The sequence below is a fragment of the Tyto alba genome, unplaced genomic scaffold, assembly GCF_018691265.1.
Source record: "Tyto alba isolate M040663 unplaced genomic scaffold, T.alba_DEE_v4.0 Super-Scaffold_45, whole genome shotgun sequence".
In the NCBI taxonomy this organism is placed as follows: Eukaryota; Metazoa; Chordata; class Aves; order Strigiformes; family Tytonidae; genus Tyto; species Tyto alba.
Genome location: NW_024881321.1, coordinates 6314006 through 6339128, shown reverse-complemented (window position 1 = coordinate 6339128; position 25123 = coordinate 6314006). Strand labels below are relative to the sequence as shown.

The following is a 25123-nucleotide window of genomic DNA, read 5'->3' as shown; positions in this document are numbered from 1 at the left end:
CTGTCCCTCTGCCATGTATACCATCCCCACTGCTATCGTTTCTTAATAATTTTCAGGAAAAGGTGAGTAGGTGCCCATTTTTTTTCCGCCCAAAACAATTTAACTCCCTCTGTTTCAAAACGACACCGTGGCGGCTGCCTCTGAAGGAGTTTGTTTCAGCAGAAACAGAAGCACAATTTAAGGTTGCGGGCGTAGAGAGAGATCCATCTTTGAAACGACAAACCTGCCATTTTAAAGGCGCTCGGGACCGCGCTGGGTGAACGGCCGTGGCGGAGCAAAGGTGCTGAAAGTCCTTACTAACACTGCCCAAATCGCTTTGGGCCGTGCCCTGCTACATGCTAACCAGGTCCAGGTAAATGTAGCTTCGGAATAAATAAAATTAGTTTATCCTACAGCCAGCTGAGCAGCAGCAGAAGGGATCAGGCCAGCAGCCTGCCTGACACCTCCACACGCTCCAGAAGGGACAAAATTATAAAACGCCGCAGAACTACAAATCCGCTGTAACGCTTGTGAAGTGCGCTGTGCAGGGGAGCACAAGCGGCGGCCACGGTGCCCTTTGCCCGGAGCGACACGCTCAACTACAGGCAAGCTCACGGCGCTGCTGCCCTGAAACGTCGCTTTTACTGGCGCCTCAAATTATTTTTTTTTGTTGGTTGGTTTGATTTTTTTTTGTTTTGTTTTGTTCTGTTTTGTTTTCCAAGAGCGCCCTGGGGCTGCACTTCACCAAAGTTCCCTTTCTCCTCCCAATCCTTCTCCCCCCCCCTCCCCGCCCCAGACGGCTGAGGAGAGCTGCTGAAGGCGCGGGCGGCACGTCGAGGCGGCTGAGGCCGGCAGCCCGGGCAAGCCGCGTCCCCCCCCCCCCCCTCCCCTCAGCCCGGCCGCCCTCCCTTCCCTCCCCGGGGGAGCACGTACCGCCTCGCCGCGGGGCCTGCGGCGCCGCCCCGGCCGCCCCGCCGCTTCGTGCAGCTAAAATGGCTCCTGTGGAAGCGGGGGGGGAAGTGGTGCCCGGGCCCCGGCCGGTGAGTCACCGCGGGGCCGGGGCGGCTCCACTCGACACGACACGACACGACACGCCCCGGGCGGCGGCCTCAGCTCCGCCGGGCCCGGCCCGCAGGTGGTGGCGGCGGCCCCGCTTCGCTCCCCGGGGCTTGAGGCGGGGGGGAGCGGGCGGCTCGGCGGCCGGAGAGGGGCCGCCGGGCTTCGCGCCCCGCCTCGCCTCCCCGCGTGTGCGGAGCGTGGCTCGCCCTCCACCCGCGGCCGTCCCTCGTCCCTCACCTAGGAGCCCTCGCCTTAACACCCCGCCCCACTCCACGAGTAATAAATAAAACGCTTTTCTGCGGCACATTTTCTGCCAACAGCATCCTGCTCGCGCCAAACGGCTTAATCCCAGAAACAAAGCGAAACTTAGGAAAAGAGCCCAAATCGCTGAGGGAAGAAGCCTAACGCTGCTCAACGAAGCCGGCGCGCATCTAACTCCCGAGGCAGGGCTCTCGGGGATCCCCAGCGAATTTCCAGTATGCCCCTTACGTTCTTTAAACAAACTGCTGTGCCTAATAAACAGCGTGCTGAAAGCCACCCGGCGCGCAGGCGGAGGCCGCGGAAGCGCTTCGGCTGGGCTCTACGAACTCCTCGGGCACACCGAAAGGCCGGATGGAAATTTAATCTCCAAAACCTGGCGCGGAGGGTGAGGACCGAAGGACTTCCACCTTGCCTGAGTGGGAAGGGTGAGCGCACGCTCTGCGTGCAGGCGGGCGCGGGCGCTCGTTTTCCACCGATTTCCAGAAGGACGGAGTCCAAAGCAGCACGCTGGCTGTAGGGGAAGACACCAAGAGCCAAAGCCCGTGGCGGACAAGGAGGCAGGGGAGGAAAGAAAGCAGCAGAGACAACCTTACAGTGAGCAGGGAAGACGTGAGTAAAAACCTGAAGCTACTTCTAGCAAACACATTGAAATAATTCCAAATATGGTTAAGTACAGCTGCCATTAACCCTCCCAGTAATAATTAAACAGTAGTCCTGCAAGTGGTTCACTGAGCAAAACTCACTGTTTTATGACATTAATATCTCTAACTACTGGTTATGTTTAATAACCAAGAAGAAGATTTTGGTTTTGCTTCCAGGTCAGTCCCTGGGATACCTACATGGCACTCAAAGGCAAAATTGGCTCCCAGTTTATTGATTAAAGAGTAGTTATCCAGGTATTATTTTATTAGATGCATCTTACCATGTTATTTGGCAACCTGCTTTAGCAGAAGAACTGAAAAAAGAAGCAGCAGCACATTTTTTATGACTGAGTAAAGGTATCAGTTGAGTCACTACTAAAGTAGCTTCACCACAGCTCTTTATCAAAATGTATCTTTATTTGTATTTCTCAGTTGAAAAAAGACCACATGGAGGAAACACCGCCATGTTATTTTAGTCACTATATTTTTCCCACCTCTCACAACAGATGTATTTTCCCTCTCTCCTACAACTTAATTCTAATTCAATCTTACTTCTGAAAGTATTTGTTTCCTCTGCTGCAAAACCCTTTGAAAATCATGGGGCATTGAGGGGAGAAATCTGACCCAGGTGCACAGTGGTTACAAGGAAACTGCAACATTGGCACAGGGAGAGTGCCATTTTAATTATTAAAGAAAGTCTAACAGTTATGTTTTATAGAGGACAAAACCAACAGTCTTATCCAGGCAATCAACTAAATTGAAAAATCATTCTGTAGCGATGTATGAGCACAAGCTATGCAAACACTTCACTGTTTCTAAGCTAAATCTGGAAGCAGTATTTTTTTAAAAGCCTATGTAAAATGCAAACATGTTTAGCAAGACAGAATGCAGGTGGATGTTCATCCCTGGAACTGTATCAAGTTTCTTGCTAATTACAGTTTCAGCTTAAAGAAGAAGTGACCTTGCCCATTGCTGGGATGAGTATCTCTATGAAACTTAGATCATCGTTTGCCCAGAAGACTTAGCTAGACACTGGCCAACAGCATGGCTTAAGCCAATTTAAACAGCTTTAGCCCTCTGCTCCGTCCCAGCTGCATATTCCTCACACCAAGCTACTCCCCCCACTTCTTCCCAGCGCAAATATTTGTGCAGCCGTACAGCGCAGCTGAGGGTGGAACCCACCAGCAGAAAAGTTAAGGCTGCACAAATAAATAAATAATGCATAATACAATTTTCACATTGCCATTGGCCCTGGTTCCCAGAGAAACGAGTGCCAAATTACACCCCAAGGGAAGCAGTGCAGCCAAGCGGGCCACACACGGGCTGGGGTGGTGGAGACCTGGATGCAGCTCCCACTTCTGCTGGTCTCATGCATGACCCCAAGGAAGCCACTTCTCTTTTCATGCCCTGGTTTGGTAACCACTATCCCTCCTCAACTGGCTTTGAAAACTATGGGTCTACAAGAGGGGGATGGGATGGGATGGGGTGGGATGGGATGGGATGGGATGGGGTGGGATGCTTCCCCAGGAGGAGACCACAGCAGCTTGCCTGAGGAAGGGACAGCATGAGGCTGTGAAGCCACTCAAAGACAGACCAAAAGATGTGCTCTGGAGGTATGCTGCCCCACCTGAAAGACAGATACATTTTAGTCTCATAAGAATGGGCTGAAAGGGAAGTTTGTGACTGTGTTCAGCTTTCATCTTTGGATGGGGGTTGGGGAGGAGAAAATACTTGGAGGAGAAAATATTTTGATGAAGGAAAGCAAGCAGAAACTTTAGATTTAAAAACTCCTTGGTTTTTATTTTCCTGCTATATTACACACAAAGTCACCACATGAGAAGCCTAGCAAGCCCCAATTTACATGGGGCCTCATGGTGCCATTTCTAAAGCAGCTTGAGACGCTGTAACTCTTCTCTGCTACTGCAAGAGGAGATCCCATCACTCTGCTCTCAGCTTAGGCTCATACCATCAACTCAGACAGGCTTGGGGCCTCATCAAACTCTGGATAAAATTTTGATTTAAGGAACTTCTATTTTGTATTTGTTTTTGTAGAATCCCAGTATCTCAGACTTTGCAACATATTTAATCTCAGGCATCCCTGTAAGCATCAAAACCTAATAATCCCATTCACAAGCATGGCAGGGAAGAACAACCTGAGCAACAGACATGTCCAAGATCTCACCATGTTTGTATGGAAGGACAACACTTGAACCAGCCTTCACCCAAGTCCTGAGTTAGCACTCAAACTCCTGCACCTTTCTTTCTCCTTGTATACAACACCAAGAAACAGTAGTAGCACTGCTACAACATTTTAATAGAATACATATCTATCATGGTGTTACTGTCCCAGCACTTTGAACTTGTGGACTGGCACCTCCTGCTGTGGTAGGTGCCACATAAAACACAGACTGAAACTGTTGTGGGTTTCTAACACTGCCAGATGTATAATGACCTAAATATTTACACATGGAGAAACTGCATCAGGAGATTATAAGGTAATTTACTCCTATCTTCAAATAAAGTCTCTGCTACAGGACATTAGGTATAGAAAAATTCTCATCACTGTGTTTTTTAAGAACTTAATCACAAATTCAGACCGTATACTTCCGATACTCTTAAAACAATCATTTGTTGTCTACAAACCTCTTGCATTTCCAGCAATTTCAGTAAAAAAGCATCCCAAAGGAGAAATGTGGAACCCAGGGTTTCAGATACCCGGAGTGCAGCCCACGCAGCTATCAGTTCTTAATTTTCAGTTTAAAAGTATAGTTCAGTGATGTTTCAGTGCACACTGAGTGTAGGCTGGCAGTAGAGCACAATGAATTTGGGAGAAAACAGTCTACTTTTTCACTATGCTGGTCTTCTGAACTTCAGCTGAATTGCAGGAGAGGAAAGGTGGTAGTAAACAAAGCGCTTATGAACTGGCCACTATTCTTTTCAAAAGCTGGGAGGGAAGGTATCTTGACTGTCCCGTGTTTAACTGGAATCCTTCAGATAGTAAATGTCACCTTCTTTCAAAATACGCAAGAGAGTCTTTCGCAAGTCTGCGGTCAGGAAACTCCCAAGCCTCCAGAAATTATGCCTTGGTAGCAGAAGGGGAGATAGGTGTTTGAAATTAAATGGATTCACAGTTGAGCAGCTTTAACCTCATCCATTCTACACTTCCAAGTTTGCCTCCAGTGTTTCCTAGTGAAGGCAGATTTGGCAAGGTGGCTGCCTTTGCCAGCAGCACAGCAACGTCCCACACAGCTACAAACCCTTGACCTTGTATAGCCTTTCACAAACTCTTCTTGGAACACCTCTAAGGTATTCCTAGGTCATATCCCAGAGATGACAAGCCTCTAGGAAAACCTACTTACACAGTCACTTATCCTCACTCTTTTAAGGGCCTGCCTTCCTCCTTTTGTTATGGGGTTGCCTCTGCTGAGAAGTAATGCTGCTCAGTATTTCTGAAAATGCTTTAAAATGTGGTTATATCTTCCTTTCTACTGACAGGCAAGCTCTGGAGGGAAAGAATTGCAGAAACCCAGGTACTAAATACAGCTCCAACACAGGATAGTCTCTGATCCACTCTCAGGCAGAAGCTGGAGGCTCCAGCTTCTCTCTGAAGCTTCTCTACCAGCCCCAACTTCACTTTTCTCTCCCCATCCTCTCCTTGCACTGGTTCTGGTCCATGTAGTACCTGTTAAACCTTTCACTGATCCCATTAAACACAGTACTGTGACAGAAATCTGACTGGGGACCACTGGCTGCTCTTGAATCAGCTCAGAAAGACTGTGATGAGCACTACCAGCAAAGGACACAGGACCTCCCGCTGTGGGTGGTAATGAACTACAAGACTGGGCCAGCACTAAGCTAAGTTTTCACTCTAAGACTCACATGATTGCACAACAGCTGAACAAAAAAGCTTGAGGTTACTTGGGGGATGCTACAGGCAGAGAGAAGGGAGAGAGCAGCTGTTTAACCCATGGCTCTCAGACCTGAGCTAGCTCTGTTTCACCCTCCCTCTGCACGCTACTTTCCAGTTTCTTTTGGAAAGTGCACTGGAAGTCATTTAACATCCTACAAATGCACCTGCCAGGAGGTGTGATAGAAGTCATACTTGTAAACCCACAGCTCTGAGGCAGCAGTAGTCACACAAAGAAATCAAAATAAAGACAGGACAAATTTATACTCCATACTTCTTCTCTCAGTGAGCTTTAGACACCCCAAAAATCACAAAACAGAAATAATTAAATCATGATCTGCAAATATTTATAAAATATATGTAATGTTACCTGGTTTTCTCAGGTGATAGACAGGAGAAATCATCATGCCTCACTGAATGTTATCACTAACCACATTCAGACAGACACTTAGGGCTCCTGCATCCTGAAACCCAACTCACTTATAATTGCTACTTCCCAGTTCTTCATTCAGTCACTAAACTGATCCAAAAAGGACAACATCCCTTACATATTTAGACAGTGCCCCTAGACCCTGTTGTAGCACAGGCCCTACAACAAATAAGGCAACTGATGGGAAATAAATGGACAGACAAATGTATTTTATACCAACATCAGTAATTTTATCTGGATTTTTCTTTTTTTTTTTTATCTAGAAGAACTTACTGTTGAAAAGACAGAAACAGTTTCTGAAATAAGGCAGAAGATGGTGTAGCTCTAATTAATGCCCAAGTATAGCTATGCACTGTAAAGGTAATGCTATTTTATTGTGCTGGGTTTAAGTGAGTGGTGGGGTTTCCGGCTAGCAGGGGAGGGGGCTACAGCAGTGCCCCCTGTGAGAAGCTTCTCGAAGCTCCCCCGGCTCCATGTCAGACCCAGCCAGCTGTGCCTCTGGAATAACGTATTTAAGAAGGGACCCGGGAGGAGGAGTTGTGACATCTGTGTGAACACCAAGGTCAGTGGAGGAACAGAGGAAGAAAGGAGGGGGGAGGAGTGCCGGAGCAGAGACCCCCCTGTATCCTGTGGTGAGACGGCAGGGCGGCCCCCCTGTCACCCATGAAGGTCTAGAGTGGAGCAGACACTGATACATGGCCTGTGAGGGGCCTCTCATGTGGCCAGTTAAGGTGGCTGCACCCGAAGCCAGCTGGGACCCTGTGGGAAGCAGCCCCCGCTGTTGTACTTTGGCGCTGGGAGGGTTGCAGCGTGCGGGGGTGTCCCACGCCGGAGCAGCTCGGGAAGGGCTGCAGCCCGTGGGAGGGACTCCAGTCGGAGAAAGTTGGTGACCCGCACCGGAGCAGTGTGGGGAACACTGTGGCCCGTGGGAGGGACTCATGTCAGAGAAAGTTTGTGGAGGACTGTCTCCTGTGAGAGGGGAACCACGATGGAGCAGGGGGAACAAGTTCCAGAAGTTCCTTCCCCCCCTGAAGATGGAAGAAGCAGCAGCACTGACTGCACCCCCCATTCCCTGCCCCTGTGCTGCTAGGGGAGGAGGTAGAGATATCGGGAGCAGAGCTGAGCCCAGGAAGAAGGGAGGGGTGGGGGGAAGGTGGTTTCAAGATGTGGCAATGCTTCTCACTGTCCTACTATCTGTTAAGTGTTGTTGTTGTTAGTGCCTGTAATAAATTTATGGTTTTTTTTTTTTCCCCTAATGAGTCTGTCTTTTGCCCATGACCATAATGGGTGAATCACCCCTCCCTGTACTTATCTCAAATCCCAAGACTTTACTTATTTTCTCCTTCTCAGCACTGGTGGGGACAGGGAGAGTGAGCGGCTGTGTGGTGCTCAGCTGCCCTCTGAGCTCAAACCATGACATTTATGTACAGAACACCTCACTACAATATATCTGCAACAAACAATGTCAAAATTACCTCATTTTTGTATGGCAATAATTACTGGATATTCCAAAAGAACCAGCAAAGGCATAACAATACGATGTTTTTATCCCAGATTCTCACACAATATGTGTAGCAGCCTTGAAAATGCTTTAAAATATACTTTTTAATATCATACAAGGCTATACAATCCTGACTGCAGTAAGATTACACTAGATCCTTAGATTTCTAAAGGAAATGATCATCTGGGTGTACAGGTAGTTTGAAAGACAAGCATTAGGTCGCCTATCTATTTGTATGGTTTTGCACTGAAGACAAACTTTTAAGCAAATATGGGTTTCCTGCTATTGTGCAAGACAGACACAAAGGTGAGAAATACTAGACATGAAGTGAAATTGATAAATACTGCTAAAACTCAGAAAACATACGTTAAAAAAAAAAAAAAAAAAAGTTAGATTTTACAAGAATAACAAACAAACTTTCCAGAAAGAAAGTCAGTGTTGATTCTTGAAGTAGATCAGCACTGGGCATCATCCCACCATTACACTCCTTCAGAGCTGTGTTGCTTTAACAGGATGGTTATACTTGCTCTGGAGTCCTTGCAAGGATAATTTTTAAGAATTCAAGTTCAATCTGACACTATTAAAGATGTTACTACGCCAGTAGTGGTAAACTTAGCCTTTGCCCTTTTGCTTTCTCACACACACACACAACAAAAAAAAAAAAAAAATCCAGAAACATTTGTAAACATGTTGTTCTGTGGTTTTTGCTTTGATTTTGGTGTCGAAACATTGTAATCCCTGACATAAAACAGAAAAAAAAAAAGAATCAGGCAAATGAATTCATAGAAATATATACCAAGTGAAACTATGTTGCAAACACACACAGAAGGATCATAAAAGCAAGGACTGGGTGGGTTTTATATAGTCGGAACAGTGGTTTCTTAACTGGGACACTCTGTAGTTGGCTGAGGAATCCTCATTAAAAAGCTATAACTGTATTTTTCCTCTTCTCATTCTGTGAGTCACTCATTACATTTTTGGATTTTGCAACACATTCATGAATAATAAACACATACTGAGAAGAAGAAAAAAAAAAATACCCAGTTTTCACACTGGATTTTTTTATGTCTATATTTATCAGTATAAAAATCAAACCAAGAATGAAGCTGAGATTTGTGGAAGTTTCTATGCAAGGAATGCTATTAATCACAGAGAAAGTATTTGGTACAGCCAGAGACAAGCACACAGATATGCACAGAAGTTACAGCATGGCAACGTTAGTATTACTATTCTTGTTTGGCCTGTATACAGAGCGAGAGGATGGGGGAGGGATCATAATGTTCCCCATCAAACCCTCTCCTGAGGGAGAACAGCCAGGCACCGCCCTTAGACAGTTCTGGACCCAAAGCTGTACTTATGCAGCTGCTTTTTTTTTTTTTTTTTAATTATTAATATTCTTTTAAAGGCTAGAGAGTTAGGTTGCGGAGACTGCGCAGTCCCAGAAAATCAGCCGTGCTACAGGAAATTATTGTTGATATCTTGAAGAAGTACCACGTAATTATTTATTCATGTTTGTGTTTATTATACAATAGCAAAGAGCATCTAGCACATGCACATCAGGGTGGTTGCTGCAAGGTTTTCCACTGCTCCAGTCAGATGAAAAACTGCGCTTTTATTCCAATTTTTGCTGTCCTTTCAATCCCGCCATCCTAGGCAAGCCATACTGGCTACCTTGCATGTCTGTGCCAACTCCCTGTGGGAATGCAGGCCAAATTTATGGAATTAAAGGAAATCCAGATAAACATCATTTTTAGAAAAATGTTGAGTTAGAGTTCCACAAATATTTTAGATGCCTATGGTAATGCAACAGGGTATTTCTGCACTGCTCAGGATGTGAACACAAAGGAGAGGAAAGCATGTTTATTACTGCTCTTCCAGCTGCTCTAATTAATGGAAAAAGATACAAGTGCTAAACTGGAGAGGCAGGAGAAAAAAATAAGTTGTGCAAAAAAAGTAAGCTCATGTGAATGAATTCAGTATCTACTGCAAATCATTCAGATAGAAAACTGGCTCTTGAAGAACAGTTAGCTAGAAACATGACCTGACTACTCGCTTGTTCAGTAAACAGTACTTTTAGTAGCAGGCTTACCTATCCAAATAACGCTACATTAACCATTTGGTGAACACATAAATCATGGAAAAGAGAGGAAAAAAAAATAAAGACTGCAGGACATAAAATTGAGGGGTGTCGGGGAGCTGGGCACCGCAGGGAAGGTAAACGGGCTGCTGGAAGGCTAACATTTTGATCTCTCAGTTACATTCCAAGTTGCACTAACAGCAGCCTTGCATCTTTACGCTGATCTTCGGCCGGGTAAGCAGTCCTACCAGTAAATCCTGTAAGATTACAGTCCTGTGGATCACTCTAAGAAGCCAAACCGTCACCTCTACTGTTGTCACCTGCTCATGAAAACGAGCTGCAGCAGTCAGGCGTATCCTAGAAGATACCATTGCACACACGTGTACAGGCTTGGTTCCAGAGAGAATTGCTGCTACTACAATGTGTTTTCCAAAAGCCTCCCAGGAACAATCTTTCTTGACTCTGTGGTTTGGGGAGCCCTGAAACCAAAATTGGGAAACGGAGGCCAAGAGAATGAGAGGACATTATGGCAAGCACAGTTTCACAGATGTGATTTTCCTCCTGCTTTCCACTAACAAAGGTCATTCATTTAACAGAGGGAGATCAATATTCTCGTCAGGTAACCCATCATAAAGACAATGCTCCATCCAAAGTACTATATATAGACATATATGTTTATTGTATTAGTCTAATATTGCCAATTCAGCATTTCAGTATATATGTTTAACCTCATAACCCACTTCATCCTGCATTTACTGAGGGTCCATCTGTGCTCTGGAAAACATCCCACTAGCCAGGGTGAAATGATTTCAACTCCTTCTGCCATCAAGGGACCAAGACCTAAATTTGAGCGTAGAGTGCTCACATTCTAGGATAATAGCCTAAATTCAGTGTTTCATACAGCGCTTCTCTGTAACCAATTTTATTTCTTGAACTTTATTTTTAATGCTCCCCCTTTTTAGCAAGAAACATTAGAAATGTTTTCCAGCTTTGCATATCAGACGAAATTATACTACTTGTGACTGCGGTCACAGAAATCTTCCTTTATTTCAACCACTACTGAAGAGCAGCATCAAACTAATTTCATTTTAATATTCAGAATAAGAATAATTAAAACAGCTTTTCTTAAGACAGTGGGCAATGATCTTAGGAAGGCAAAAGGCTAAAGAAAATTAATCTTTTTTTTTTTTTTTTACTTTCCATTAATTGCCCACATCCTCCGGCCTGTTGGTTTTAGGATATAAACCCTTGCTGCTTTGCATAAACTTTGAACAGCTTACTCCCTACTACTCTGTTCCATAAGAAAACAAGCACCCTTTAATTCCTTCACTGCATGAACCAGGCTTCTGCTTCCCCAGAAGATCCCAAATAACCTATCCAAAGGTTGCGGTTCCAAGTCATTCTAACAGGGTTAGGTATGCTATTTCTTCTTTCTGAAAATATACTAATTTCCCTTCATGCTCTTCAAGAAAATTACATTATCCAGTGAACATTTTCAAAGCTATATTACTTGTGCAGCATTTCAGCAGAAGTCAGATCTGGAGGTGCAGGAATTATGCAAGAAAATTATACAGCATATTGGAAAATTCACCATTAAACACCAACTAGCAACACCAGACAGCAAACAGGAAAGATACCACCGGCCTCATCAGGAGACGAACATTTGCATTTTTGAGGTGAAATGGCAGCTGGATACCACATAGGGCGGGAAACCGGGAGGAGGGAGCACCATGCTTTGGATACAAATCCACAGGAAACTTGACTCGTTACTTATAATGCCCAGGGAACAATTCATGTTTACAGGCAGAAAAGAACAGGCTGAAGATCTGCAGGCCAAAGTTAATACAGCAAAGACCTTTTAATCTACATAGACAAAATTAAACATAAGAATGGGGAAACCAGCATATAATCATTGAGTAGTCGTGTTGGCTTAAGGACTGTTTTCTTCCAAACTTCTGTATTCCTCAAAATGGGGGTTCGGGGGTGGTGGTGTAATATAAGGTGATATATGGCCTTCTACTTCCTAGTGCCACTTAACCAAAGAAAATTATAACCAGGCTCTCACCCCTTTGCCCATCAGCCTTCTGCCTTGCAGAATATCATTACTGGCATAACCACGCGAGTTGTAAAAAAAAGGGAATGACATTTACCGACGTGAGGTCAGTCCTCTCACCCCTATATCCAAAATGGTCAAAAAATGCTGCAAAGTCAGTTCTCCTAATGGGATTTGGATGCCACTATTTCTGGATGAGAAGACTTGTGTTAGGTGAGGTTTAATCCCTGACTGGGAGGGGAGAAGATAAGAGGGTCCCACCTGCAACATCCCCAAAGTCAAGTTACTAAATTCCTAGACATTTTATGGGCAAGGTCAAAATACACAATAAAATCCTTCCCTCTCTCTCCTGACTTGGACCTGTAAAGGTTTGATTTTATGCAAATATTGTCCAATGTCAGTCCAAGAGACACTTGGAGGAATAAAGCCAAAGTAAGACCATAACTAAAGAACAATACCCTCAAGATAATTTAAATATGTTATGACAAAGCAAACAGAGAAGTAAGCAGAACATAGTTAAGGTAGATGCAAATGCACCATTAGAAACAGGATAACATTTTAACTCCCAAGTATCAAGACTTTTCCCCAAATCATGATATTTGTATAGAGTATACATATATATATAGTGTATATATACATACACTATATGACTGTATATACAATATAATTTATGGCTATACGTACAATATACAGCTTCCAGTGTGCTGGGAAGCCATATTCAGAAAAACATTGCAAAGGAATTATGAGATCTGACTGGCATCTCTCAGTTAATCTGAAACACCACAGCTGGACACTTTTCTGTATTTCAACTCCTGCACACTTTGGCGCACTCAAGTTCAGTTTTGTTACGAGGCTCCTCTCTTGACACAGCATCCAACATCACAGAATCAGAGATTGGTTTGGGTTGCAAGGGACCTTCAGAGATCATCTAGTACTACCTCCCACCATGGGCAGGGACATCTTGCACTAGATCAGGTTGCTCAATGCGCCATCCAGACTGACTTCAAACCCTTATTCATCCACACCATCTCTCTGACTAAGCAGAACAGAAATACGCCTCTGCTAGCTGTGCTTGTACAAGCCTCAAGAAGATGTCTCCTCATCATCCATTTATTTTAATTTTTGTTAAACACCAAAGGTATAAAGACTTGAAATCGTCTAAAAAAAACCCCAGACATCACTAGTGAGATAAAATGGAGCTGGTGGCAGGCTATTCATTCATATAGTCTTTTCCTCCACATCCCTAATGGGGCCTTCTTGCCTCAGTTTCCCCATCACTTTCCCCTTGGGTCTGATCACTGGCACCAATCCCAAGCAAACAGCAGCATCTGATTCCCCATGGAGTTGCTCGGGGCTTTCTGTACCTTCCTCCCTATTTGTAAAGCACAATAAAGTAAACCCAGACAGTCTAAAAGGAATTGTGAGATCTTAAGCTCGAGCTCTTGGTCATACCCAACTGGAAAAGCTCTGGTGCTTCACTAATGTCTACTGCTCACTTAGAAAATCTGATTAGGTGAAAAAACTGCCTGTCCACTCTTCATGCTCTTAACCTCCTCAAAACTACAGGGAGGAGGGGATAGAAATCTAAGCTGTAACTACAGATGATCACTCTTCAACATTATTTGGTAGCAGCACTCAGATTTGAGTCCATTTTCCTCACATTTAGTAAAAGCTAATACTGTTCTTAAAAAGGACACAAAAAAAATCCTTCTGTAAACAAATGTCCACACACTAAGTTGGGGAGAGGAATTCCTCACTATAGGTAATGGATTCAACTCAACATTCTTCTGTAAGCAGTAATCTAGCTCCCAGTTATTCTACAGCAGTTTAAATTACTGCAACTTTATCAGCAGGACTATTCAGAGTTTCTTCAGCATCTTACTTCCCTGGTTCATACCCTTACAGTTAGAAGGAGAAAATTACTTTGGATCTATCTTCTTCTATTTCCTTCCTTCTCGATATTTTCTTCCCTTATTTTGTTTAATTCCCAGCTCTATTCCCTATTCATCGGGCATATGAACAAACATTCAAGATACATTTTGGAATAAAGATGGAAGAACTTGATTGGCATGGCTCCATGGAACAAAAGCACGGGGACATCTGTTTTTAAGCCACCCAAGCTGTGACCATGTTTCAGTCAGAATCCACATAAAATGTTATCTCCTTCACTGCTTATCTGGAACTGGTAAGTAATTTATTTTTTCTGGCAGATAAAACAAGTAATCCCCAAAAAATATCTTCTCCAGAATGGTGAAATAAGACCTTTAGAATTTTTATTTCTACTTGTCTTCAGTTCACTAACAAATTGAAGGACATGATTTAGAAACCTGACTAAGGAAGAGGGAGCACACATCCAAAAAAGTACCAGTGACAGTGTTCATAAAGCCACCTTCTCACATTAGTCCTCCAATTTCTTTACACTATCCAAATTCAGTGGTTTTCCTAATACTTCCCATTTAGAATAGCTTCCTCTGCTTAAAGGAAGTCATTCTGCAAAGATTAACACAGTGCTATACAAAAGAATCACAATTACACATTTTCTCCCTTTAACAACACCTGCACAAATACTTGTGCCTGTTGAAACACCTGTAAGACTACTGCTCAGTCTGATAATGAAACATACAGAATGGAAACTTGAATCAGAACATGTATGTAACAGATCCTTCTCCACCTCCAAAGAAAAAGAAAAAAAAAAAGGGGGTTGATATGGTTGTCCATCATGTCACAAACCAGAAGCTGCAATGAACTACACAGTCTCTAACTATATTAAATGTCACTATATGTCTTCACATCTATCTGAAACAAGAAAAGGGAGAATGCATGAGCCCTAGAGAATTAGAGAATTCAGAAAAATAATTCATATTCTCAACAGGTGTTGGGGCAAAGAGGTAAGACCTGGAACCTAGTCTGAGTCTTAAAGTGTGTGGAGAATTACACAGTATTTAGCACTAATTCTCCACAATAAAAGCAATTCTTTCTATAACTACCTTTTTTTCTTCACAAAAACATGAAATGAATCATTTTTCTTTTACTAACGTGCACAGATTTGGGAAAAGAGGTAAAAAAGCCACCTAACTAGTAGAGAAAATGAGTTGGCTTGTACAGTAACAGCCTTATGTATGACTTGACCTTCCAGCTGCTAGTTACAGAGCAATGATGAAACAGAGATTATAAACTCCCCATTTCTGATGCAGCTTTTATTTCAGAGAGACAAAATACATCTTCAAAAGTTAGCATATTGGTTTTCTCACAGAAAACATATGGAGAATTCTTAAGCAAACAAGATCCTGAAAATATGTTGTGACCATTCAGCTGTCTGATCTCTATTTTAGACTGTCCCAGAAACTATGTCCAGAGTAGCTAGATCAGACTTTAGGTAATGTATTTGCAATAATTCACCTCTGATGAGGTACATAATGATGCAATCATGCCCTCCCCTCCCAAAAGAGTACAATAATGATAAAAGTGTACCAGAAAATTTGATCACAGAGACATGAAAACTATTAAGCATCAATAGATGTGTCCTGGGGATCTTTCACAAATGATCATTTGCCAAGAATATGAAAGTATATTTCTGGCTCTCACCATCTTTGCTGCAGTATATTTATGATCAGAAGCCAGTTCATTTGTTCATTAAAATATTACACCTGTAATGGTTGAAAAGTTTTACTACACTGTGTTAACATTTGAAAACTGAATTTGAAAAAGCCTTAGTAAAATTTTTACAGACCTTAAAGACTGAATCTGTTAATCCATAAAATTTGTTCAGCCAGGAAAACCTGACAAAAAACACAACTAAAGGTTTGTTTTGGATGGCACAAGATGAAGGTTTCACTTGAAAAGGCATCCAGTGGGAGACAGCTGCAGAGCATATAGATATCCAAATACATAAGAAAAAAGCTCAGCACTACTTCAGTGGAGGTAAGCAGGTGCTGGGGGACCTATTCTCTGCACACAATTGCATGTGGATATAATCCCCTTCTCCCAGAAGGAAACGTGAAAGTAAAATGCTGGCACAAGTCTGTCGGCACAAGACTGTCGAAAGGTTTACTGGTTACTGCAGACACATCTCATTTCCATTATCCCCACTAACACACCACTAATTTTCTCAACCTGCCCCCCAGCAGCTTCTCAGTACAGTTACCAGAACCTGCCCCAGCTTTGCCACCCAGGTTTCCCGGTCCATTTTTACTGAAATAAATCTACTGTTTAAACCGTGTAAGTTAAGCAAAATAATCTTGGCAGAAACAGAAGGGTTTCGGTGTTCAGCTGGCAGGTCAGGGGTGGGCAGTAAATGCTGGCAGAGGACGAGCTGCTGGGTGGGTGACTGATGGAGAAGGGAGGCAGCCATCACAGCCAGAGCAGCCGTGGGCATGGCGACCAAGCGGCCTGTACCTCTCATGCACACCGTGGCCCTGCTCCTCCTCAGGACGCCCGTGCAAACTGCCACTTCCAGTGACTGCGAAAAAGCCGATGCCTCTTCCCACGCAGCTGTCCCTCGGGCCCAACGTATCACTTAGAGGATGACTGTCTGCAGTTGGGATCCATATCAATTAAATGTCAGCCATTTCATTAGAGGGTGCTGTCTGGCACGTGCGAGGGGGGATGTGCTGGTAGGGCAAGAAAAAGTACGGTGCAAGAACTGCCTGAAGGCATATCTGTTTGAAGAAATTACTGTTAGAAATATTTAAGCACTGGACTTTCTTCTATAGCTTGGTAGCAGCTTCATCTCTGTTGCATTCATCTGCAAACCAAGAACCAGAACGGGAGGGAGGGAGGAGGCCCAGGGTCCAGGCCCAGAAGATGTTGGAGCTCTCTGTCTCTCACTGTCATTTTACTCAGCACAAATGGCTGCATGAAGACAAGGAACAGCCTTCCTTACGCTTGAGGGGAAACACAGTTTAACGCATGAATTAATTCCATCGTCTGTACTTAGTTACTCGGTTTGCACAATTCCAATGTTTAAATCAGTTGATCTCCCCCAAAGTACTAAGTTTCTGAAACTGCATCGGACTATGCTCTTTTCCTAGAGATTTACTGTTCCTTAGCTAATACATTATTATCACAACACATTGGATCAGTCAATGTTCCTACAGCAGTATATGAATGCTAACTGCTGTTGCCATCCTTTTTCTGACTAGTCTTGCTGACCTTTTATCCACAATACCACTTCCCCTGTCATTTACCTTAAAAAAATAGAAAATCCTGTGCTGCAGGATAGCATAACCTCCTCAGCTCTTCAATAGTCTAAACTGGTGACAAAGTGCACTCTTTCAGCTTCCCTCAAAACAAATGTATCTGCTGTAATTCTCCTGATCAACATTAGACCACCATCAACACAAGACCGTGCAATTTCTCATTGAATTTCCCCTCTTAGCAAAATTAAAGAGCAGAGATCAGATATCAGGATGCTGTTCAATCCCCCCTTGCCCAGAAAAGATCTCTGAAGGTCTGCAGCAAATTTCAGAATCCTACAACTTTCCCACCAGCAGTTCCACTTCTCAGCCACCAGCTTGTGTGTCCCCCCAAAGAACCCAAGCACACTCCAAAAGCATCGGACACGCACTAAATGTGCGAGCGGCTGGAAACAACACAGCGGCGGTGCCTCTACAAGCAGCAGCAGATGTTGAAATAGAAGCTACAGCAGCAGATACCGTGTGAATGACTTTCTGCCAGGACTTGGAGCGTGCTCAGTTTCCTACCTGAATATATGACACATAAACAAGTCACAGAACAAGGTCAAGCAAGCTGAAACACCTCATTAAATTTCACTGATGCCTGTATGACCAGGTACTTCAGACACTGTAACTTCTTAATGTCACTACTGTATGACCAGGTACTTCAGACACTGTAACTGCTTAATGTCACTACTGTATTAACAGAGGAAAAAAGACCGGAATATCACACTGCCTAGAATACACAGGTGAATCTGAAACAATAGGTTTTAACAAGAAAAAAGATATTTCTGTAAACACACATAAATAAAAGAAATAAACTAATTCTGTGGACCAGGCCAAATTATGTCTTCACTGGCTACGGATGTGCTGGATTAGGCACTACATGGGAAGTTTGCACACACACGGCAGGTACAGAATAATATATTCAATAAAAACACCTAACTCTTGACTACCCTAATTATAGTTACATCTGAGACTAGAGGAGGGAGAGACCAAACCTGGCAGAAAAAACAGTCGGACTACTAATTCTAGCCTTTGTTAATTTAGTTGTCTGGATACCCAATTACCCTACACACACACAATTTGTGCTGTTAGACATACAAACAGTCAATTATATAGCTCAGTTATTTAATAATATTATGTTCAAATTTGATATGCCCCTGAGATGGACATAGGTTACTTAACAATTCTGTAAATTTTAATCTCATCCTAAAACACTGTTTCACTTCACAGCCAGCAAGGGAATAAAGCTCACTAAGTATTATGAACACAGTTAAACGGCACAAGGTGGCAAGCTACAACACATGACTGCACTTTCAAAACAGACTGGAACATTAAAATAGGACTCAAAATTTACTGTTGATTCTTTGATTTTGTCATTTTCTGAGAATAAATTTATGAAATAACCTAACTAGAGCTCTTAAAAACTAAAAACATCCATTCTGATTTGTACTTTATTAGTGAGTTGGATCCTGTATCTCCTAGAAATCAATAGCGCATTATAACTAACTCAAATAAACGTAGTGATAGGCATATTGGCCAAACCCTAGAAGGCTGTTCTCTCATTTTTTTTCTCAAGCATGCACATCTCAATAGGGCAGCTGAAGAAGGTGTTTTTAGAAATCATGTTTGAGAGGAATACTTTAGTGCTTGAGTACTTCCAAGTAAGCAGAAATACTTATATGCATGTTTTCAAGAAGCCTAGAGATACTAATTTACAAGAACTTAGAGTCCTCAAGTTTCTCAACAGGAAAACTTCCAGTAATGTAATTTTGTATAGAAAACGCAATTTGTTACCCTAAAACACTGATAGGATATTTTAAAGCATGAATGAAAAAGCCCAAGTCAAAATCACTGTGTGAAATACTGAACATCAGACCCTGGCATTCTTTTGCCTACCATGTACCCTACAGTAGGTGCAATAAAATAAATTTTCTACAGAAAGAACTACTTTAACATGTAAAGTATATTTATCCTAGTCCAGATGCCAGAGGAAAAAATGTGTCTGTTTGTTATATTAAAAAGAATGAAGTATGGAATTATAAAACATCACTTCATAACTATCCAGGCTCAAGTGCAATTCCCAGGCCAAATTAAACCCTCCGCTTTATTGTGAGGCTGCCTGAAAAGGGCCTCTACAGGTAATGCTTCAACTTGATTCGAGCAGTCAGTCATGTGTTTCAGGTCACAAAACTATTTCACCGCCGTAACTTCTGTTGTTTCAGTGACTGCTGGGGGTGCTGTGCTGCCAAGTCATACGCACACGCGCCCACGTCCCCGTCTCTGGTGTCTGCTTGCAGCAGGAGATCTGGTGGCAGGAGAGGCATGCCCAAAGGACAGAGAGGTGGTTAAGGGGAGAGTTGGTACTTGCGGGTACCATGGGCACTCAGCAGCTGACTTCTGAACGGTGAGCGACGTCCTTGCCTATCTAACAGCAGGGCAAATTTCTGCATCCCTGAACACAGCTGTCAGTATCCTGAGAAAAGTAAGACAGCACGCCAACCTGGGAATATGAGGGGACTCTGTACTGACAGATAGCAGTGCGTGAGGAAGGTGAGTACCCGATATCCTGTTTCCAGCTGCCACCAGGTGTTGATGCTCTGGAGGAAAGCACATAATAATTAATCAAAATCCCAGGAGACAAATTAGGCACCAAGAAAAAACGGTCCTTCTGACCCAAGAGAAAACCAGCCAAGTTTTGAAGCATGACATTTCATTATAATCTTGTCAAAGGTAGCAACATGTGCTACAATACATGGTAAGCACTGCAAATAATCTTGTTTTCTCAATCTAGGGAAGAATGCAGGTGAACAGACCACAGTCCTTCCCCTTTTTACAAGCACCGGAAATGGCCTCCACTGAACCAAGCCAAAGCACATCTCTGAGAAGGAAACCCCATCTCACTTTAAACACTCCCAGAAACAGCAAATCCACTACAGTGCTGTATTGCCCACATTGCTAACTATTATTTCAAGATACAACATATCTAACTTAATCTCTCAGACGCTGGATGTCTCAGTAGGGTCAAGTAAATACCATGTATGTTCCTTACACATACATCTGACATATACAAGCGTCATTTCCCCTCTCAGTCTCTTCTGAGCTGAATAAACCCTGTATACCCTGCATTGTCAAGCTTGGTTTCCAAATGCTGTCACTGTGCTCTTACTAATATTTCACATCCTTCTTCACATGTGAACAGCAAAACCAGACACAGAATTCCCGTGATCTTACTAATGCCACATATTTTCCTATTTCTGTGCAATATTTGTATTGCTATACAGCCAAAGACCACACTTCAGTCGCAGCATTACAATGAAAACTCCTTTTGAGATGATTCTCCGCACAAATTCTTAAGCCTTCTTTCAAATTATTAGTTCGAAGACAGTCTCCTACCCTGCTGGTGTAACTGCATTCCTGGTTCCTTTGTATATGGCTGCATGAAAAAACGTCTTTTGCTGGATGCTGACCATTTTAAAAAATTATTTGGAGCACACCGTACTCGTAACTTGTTCCACACACGCACAAACATGCATGCAATCTACTGGTAATGACAAGATACCATCACAAAAACTGTGAATATAATGGTATTAAACAGCCTTAGACCAAGACCCAGCCCCCGGGGGACCCCACAAGAAACAGCTGCACTCCCATAGAAGAAAGGCACGCCTAAGTTTCCCTCTAAACTAAGATTTATGAAGCAAATTTGCCAATGTTTGTGGTATTTATTCCACAGTTACTCTATGGCACAACTGTTTTAAACTCACACTTCAATGCAGAGTTAATAGATATAGCAGGGACACAATATAGGGTGAGTCTGCCACAATAGAACAGTTGATTAATAGCTTAGGAATTTGGGAGATGTGGTTTTTAACAATTCAAAATGATGGGAAGCAATTTGCTCTAGTTCTACTGTAAATTGGTCTTTAACAATTGTTAAGTCATTCTGAAAGACTCAGAACAAGTAAGCCTTGGCTTGTCATTTATTTCAGAGGCTCCATTTTAAAGTTTTCGATTTTTCAACCAGGAAAACAGCAGTGAATAATGTGAGTAAAGAAAAGTATTCATACAATTAACCAAAGAGTTTTAGGTTCGATTCTCTATTTAAAAAAAAAAAATCAGAATCAACTGGCTGCCAGTTAGTCGGCCGGGTAATCAATTAATATTACCATTTAGCAGTGTATTTCCATGGAGATAAACATATTCACAGTATTGATGAAGCTTGTAGCACCACTTACTAGGTGGTTGCTGAACACTTCCAATGCAAGATGCTGCTTCCAGCTGCTTGTAACTTGGCCAGACTTTGACTGTTTGGGTTGAAATTTTCCAAATTGAATGTCTGCCTCAGGCTAAATTTTGTTCCATGTGTTGTAGAGGTTGCCTCTGAGCAAGGGGTGCAGAAAGAGGCAGATTGTGATTAGAAGAAGTCGGCCAAAATACTTCAGGTGTTTTCAGAACAAGGCCAGGGAAAATGCTGTCTTTCAATGTTAAACAGAAATCTCTGGCAAACTTGGAAGGCTACAGCACCCTTCCAGTTCTTGATGACAGATTTGAAATCTGACATGAGGGCTGGAGCCACTATATTGGAGGTGTCCCTTTTGCTGCCCCCATGAAAAAATCCACCTGCATCTGGTCAAGTGTCCAAAGACGAATTACACTTTGTGCATTTTCAGTAGGTCTTTGCTAGGACATATCCACTATTTTCTCAACTTCTCATGCTGATCAGACGACATAGGCAATCCCCACAGCAACGAGCAATTTCTTCCCCAGCACCCACGCAGGACAGGGCTGCAGCTCAGATAACTGCTCCAAGACAGGGAGTGGCAGGAGACTCCTGGCTTTCCACAGAAGGGCTGGTGGAGGCCACGACAGCACCAGGTACTTGGGACACGAGCAGGAGTCCTGCTTCTCCCTTTCCCTGCCCCATCCAACGGGTCTTTGCAGCCATGACCTCCCACCACTGGCTACCCTCAGCAGAGAGCTCAAACAGCAAAGTCTCGGGCGTTACAGGAATCCAGTCGATGAAGGATGGTGACATGAATACACTGCCCTAGGCTGCCTAACTGGTTTTCAGTTCTTGTCCTAAGGGATAAAAAAACCTTGGAAATTACACACATAAAGCATTATTAAAAATGTGATTAACATGGCAGAATTTACGAATTATTAGAACTAAGTGGCCTATGGTAATTAAAACCCTCTCCTAGCGCTCATATGTATGGAGGTCAGTCTCTAATTGCAATTGACCTGGTCACATTTTTTTCCCCATGGAAGCTTTGCTATAATTAACACACAAATTCCTCCTTTCGCTCTCGTTCTTTAGAGCATCACTACCTACTTTCAAACCACAGAGGGAATTATTTCTTTTCTCCAACATTCTTTTTATGGTTCTCATCACTACGGTAATCCATAAGATAAAGGATACATGTTATCCACTTTTTTTTTAAAGTTGGGAAACTAAGGTATGAAAAGATCAAAGCAAAAAGCTACAGACACTGAGCGAGCAATTCTGACACACAAGATTTGTATTTCTAGCATGCTTAGACCTACAAAACATCCTATACATCGAGACCAAAGAGCCGTTGACTTTTGTTCCAGACGGACACATTCAGCATAACTGCAAAGCAGATCCCAGGCACTCAGAAAACCCAACAGCCTATGTGTGAAAACCTTCACGAAAAATCCATTTCTCCAGCCGTCTCACGCGTGAAACTGCCTCTCCCTCTGCGTATAATCATCTGCCTCATTCACATTACCTCTCCTCACTGCTGCCCAGGCAGGGAGCTGCTACACCTTGGCAGATGCACGTCTAGTTCATCACCCTGGCTGGCCGGGAAGGACGGTGGTGGACCCAGTCACGACAGACACCATCCTCGCGCACAGGGCCAGGGCGGCCAGATGACCCTGGCAGTTTTACAACTCCTGAGCACTGTCACTTTGCAAACTTATCGATGTGGTAGGGCTGAGAGGTTGTAAATGTACAAAATATATATGTATAGAGTATATAGAGATCAGCTACATCCACTGGGTGGCAGGCATGTTTCACGGGATCCAGATACGTGTATATACAGAGGTATACAAACGAAACCTTTTAAATACTGTGCTTGTTCCCTGTCTCAGAAGCAGCAATTGAACAGTCATGGCAAAAAAAAAAAAAAAAAAATATCCCACAGAGCAAAATTAACATAGTCCACCCTCATTTTAACACCGGCTTCTTGTCCACAGCGCTGAGACACTCCAACTGTCCTGGCACTCAAGGGTCAGAGCTGTGGGGACACACAGTGCCCCACACCACTTCTGTAGGTGGGTGCCCTCACACGAGGTGGCCGGGACCTTGCAAGAGTCTTCAGAGAGTCTCTGCTGCACTAATTCATGCTTAAAGACCAATGCTTGCAGAAGCCAAGCCTTTAAATTCTTCCCAAATTTAACAAACTTAGGGGGTGGAGGAATTTTTTTTATGGACTAACAGCTGTAACTGTGTCCATGTGCGTAAGCAGCTAAGTTTTAAAGTTCAGAGAAACATAAAAAGCCAGTATTTTCCATGGATTTCCACTTAGCATCTAAGCAGAGTCGTTCCAAAATTTGCTTAGAAGATGTTTCTGGAGAAGAGGCCATCAACCAAATTTCAACCCAGCGCATATTTTTGTAACCAAGTTGTAAACTACATAAAAACTACACTTATAATGGAAATGCTGACAAACGCATAACTGCTGCAGTTAGCTATGACAGTCTGACCACAAGCCCTCCTCCAAGAAAAAGCAACATTACTTCCCCTCCTCCTGTTTAAGGCTGCTCGAGAGCAAGTTGGGGCTGGGGGTGTGTGGAGTGTATGGGCACCTCCGTCTTAACCTTTTATTACGAATTCAAGCTACTCTTTTTCCACTTATTTCCCGCATGTTGGATTAGCCACCCCGGTTTTGCCATAAACAACCAGAGGGCCTCTTAAATCCATGACTCACCCCGCAGGCTTCTCCTCCACCCCTGTGCGTGACTATCGCAAAGAAGGTTGCCAGCTGCAGCCGGTGAATTAACTTTTTTTTTTTTTTTTTTTTTTTTTCCCCCTCTTTTTCCCCGCGGTACCTTCGGGAAATAAGTCTCGCAGCGCTCAAGGGGTGTGTATGGAAGGAAAACCCGGTGTGAGTTTTGGGGGGGGGGGGGGTGAGAGCAGCTGAGGAGACCCGGCTTCACCAGCCCCGGAGGCTCGGGGCTGGGGGGGGGGGGGGGGGGGGGGAGTGGGTAACACGTCCCGTCCGTGTCCGACGTGTCGTCTGTGTCCCGTACCCCCCCCCCACCCGTGTCCCAACACCCACACCCCGGGGCGGCGCCGGCCCACGGTCCCCCTCCCCTCCCCTCCCCCGCCGCCTCCGGCGCGCACGCACGCGCCGCGGCCTCCCCGCGCGGCCGCCAACCGTCCCGCGCGCGCCGCTTCCCCCCCACCCCCCCCCCCCCCCGGGAGCGCCGCTGCCCCGGGACGGCGGCGGGGGGGGAGGAGGAGGAGGAGGAGGAGGAGGAGGAGGAGGAGAGGTCGGCACACAGCACCCCCCCCCCCCCCACCACTCACACCCGCGCGGTGCCCCAACTCCTCAGAAAGTTGGCAGCGGCGTTCGGCGGGACGGGAGCGCCGCCCGCCCGGGGCCCGGGGCCCGGTGCCCGGTGCCCGCCGCCGCCTCCCCCAGCCCCACCTCGCACCCCGCCCCGCCCCGGGGCAGGAGCAGCCCGTCACGGCGTGCCTGTTGCCGGCGGCGGGGCTCGAACCTGCGGCCCGAGGGGACCGGCGTTCCCCCACAACCCCCCCCCCCCCCCCACAACCACCACTGGGAAAGGGGCAGAACCGCCTCGTCCCCCCGGGCGCGGGGCTCGCCGCGGGCGATACTCACCGAGCGCGGCGGCGGCTTCTTCCTCCCCCGGCGGCTTCTTCCTCCCCCAGCGGCTTCTTCCTCCCCCGGCGGCTTCTTCCTCCCCCAGCGGCTCCCCGCAGAGCGCTCGGCTCTCCCGGGGGCGGAGGGGAGGAGGAGCGGGCGTAAGGCAGGAGGTGGGGAAG

At 44.6% G+C, this 25123-nt stretch overlaps 1 protein-coding gene across 2 annotated transcripts in view; it reads right to left on the bottom strand.

Moving 5' to 3' along the window:
* ELF1 (E74 like ETS transcription factor 1) overlaps positions 1-25022 on the bottom strand; it is a 94022-nt gene extending 69000 nt beyond the window's left edge. Inside the window, exon 1 of one of the 2 annotated variants that reach the window (XM_032993908.2) lies at positions 24960-25022. The gene's annotated coding sequence lies outside the window, so the exon portion shown is untranslated. Of the gene's footprint in view, positions 1-912; positions 1201-24959 lie in introns of those variants that run through there. The other variant, XM_032993911.2, reaches the window with a different exon arrangement.
* Between the last annotated feature and the right edge of the window lie 101 nt (positions 25023-25123).